This window comes from Cyprinodon variegatus, unplaced genomic scaffold (genome assembly GCF_000732505.1).
Source record: "Cyprinodon variegatus isolate N-32 unplaced genomic scaffold, C_variegatus-1.0 Scaffold855, whole genome shotgun sequence".
In the NCBI taxonomy this organism is placed as follows: Eukaryota; Metazoa; Chordata; class Actinopteri; order Cyprinodontiformes; family Cyprinodontidae; genus Cyprinodon; species Cyprinodon variegatus.
In genome coordinates this window covers 163896-166167 of record NW_015151308.1, presented here as the reverse complement: position 1 = coordinate 166167, position 2272 = coordinate 163896, and positions in this window count along the sequence as shown.

Genomic DNA, 2272 nt, shown 5'->3' with positions numbered 1-2272 from the left:
TTTTCATTCAGTGTTAGAAATGCTACACCTTGTTTAGGATTTAAAAGCTGTTTTATTGCATGCTTTACCTGTCTCTGGGGATTTATTAGCATTTTGGCACAAAGCTTAACCTTTCAGGATTTACTAGCAGCTTATGCTTCACCTTTCTTTAAGGGATTTTAAGCAATTTAGTTTGAATACACCCCACGTCGGTCGGGTAGGACCTCAGATTAACTTGTGTTAAATCTGGCAACGAATCTTGTTCTACACAATATAAAATAAGTGTTCAGGAGTCTTATTGGACTAATAGACAAAGGGATATAGGTTAAATTTTGAGGCATCTAACCTATTTTGGACTGGAAGTGACTTTGAAATACCATAACTTGGGAGTTTAAATTTTTTTGGGATGAGGTTATAGAAACCACAAATGGCAGCATATAGTTATAGATGTGCATAGATTTTGTTTGAACAATAAAATTAACTTGGAAGTTAAAGCTTTCAGTTTTAGTTCCGCCAAAGTGATCAGATTGATTTGAATCATCTTTGAAGTAAAATTGGTTAACACTAGCTGAAGAGAAATTTTGGAGTTATCAGCTTTTGTTAAAAATTTCTATATTTCGAAGCTTCACGAATGTCAAAGGTTATATTTTCTTCTCATATAAGCTAAGACATTTGGTACTGGGTTCTTAGGTTGTGACTTTAAGATCTCATTATTGAGTGGTGAGACCTGATGTTAATACTTTCACATGGTTTTCAATAATGGCTCTAAGTTTATTCTCATATATGTGCAGAATGATTGCTATATACCGTATGATGACCGCCAAGCTTGGAAGGCAATTAAATGTTATATTCAATGGGCCCAGCAACCTGGGACACCAATTATATGCTGTGATTTTAGGTGATTAGATGATTGAGTGTTCGGAGAATTACAGAAGCCCCCTCCAAATGCTTCTCAGCATAGTTTTTATTTGGATACACTAAAAAATAGGTTGTCCCAAGCTCGTGAAAAATTAATTGTGCTGGTGTGTTCGGACGACACAAGCACCAGAAGAAGGAAACAAAAATCTTGGATCTGATTATACTAACTAGGTTAGGTTTTAGTAACTGTTTTTTTGACATGGACCCTGAAGGTGGAGCTGAACGGGAAGCAAGGAGGTGAGCAGGCACTCGACACTGAAGAGGGTAAGTACAGACCTCCCCCGTATACATCTCATATAGTAGAGCCAGAGTGTACTATGGACTCCAGTCCATACAAAGATACCAGGGAATTGTTACATAAGGCTGGGGACGCAACGTTTCCATCAAACCCATGTGTGCAGATGCCTGTTGTGGAGTTAGGTGAAGGAAAGATTAAATGTGAAATAAAGCCTACAAAGGATGAGTTAAGACAAGGGGTACGAAAGGAGTTTCAAATGCAACATTTGATAGAGGAGGTGGTAAAAGAAATGCATTTCAGCAAATGTCAACAACTGATAAAATAGGCACACAAAAATGCAGGGGACAGTGTAAGGGCAGCTGATAGTCTAAGAGAGAAGGGTGAACATAAGAGGGCTGCAGATGGGTAATAATGCACAAGAAATGATACAAATAGAGAGGAGAAGATTAGAAATACAACTACAACTGCAAGAAATGGATCAACAGCTGTCAGAAAAACAGGCACAGTTAAACAGAAAAATGAACAGAGAAGGGGTGCTTAAGCTTGATGAACAGCTTCACTGTGGGTAAAGAGAGAACTACTAGCATGGGACAACCGCAAGCAGCAGATCAGTGCCTTGTTACCATAAATGAGAGGATTGATAGAGTTACAGAACTAGTGGAGGATGCCATGCTACAGGCTTCATGAGAGGGAAAGGGTACTTCACCTATCCCTCCTCAAGATTAACACAGAAAAAGCTTGCCTACTCCCAGAAGCCAGACCCTGTCGGAGTCAGATATAACCTACGCAGTGAAAATAATAAAGGTGACAAGGAGATGGTAGCCCAGATGCCATTAATTAAAACATATGACGATGCAGGTAGAGTACAAACCATCAGCTACAACCCCCTAACTTATGCTGATAGTGCCTTGCTTAGATCCGAACTTTGGCCAGAGCGGACAGATTTTAGGGATTGGTGATCTACGGACCGGCTTGGTGGCCCACCTGGAGCCACATGAGCTACATGACATAAAGGTACACGCAGGGACGAGTAACTTGATATCATCCGCCCCATTAGCCCATGTGTAGATTCAGATATGGGCAGCCCTGAGGGCAACCTACCCGATTAAAACAGACTGTAATCTTGTGAATAATACC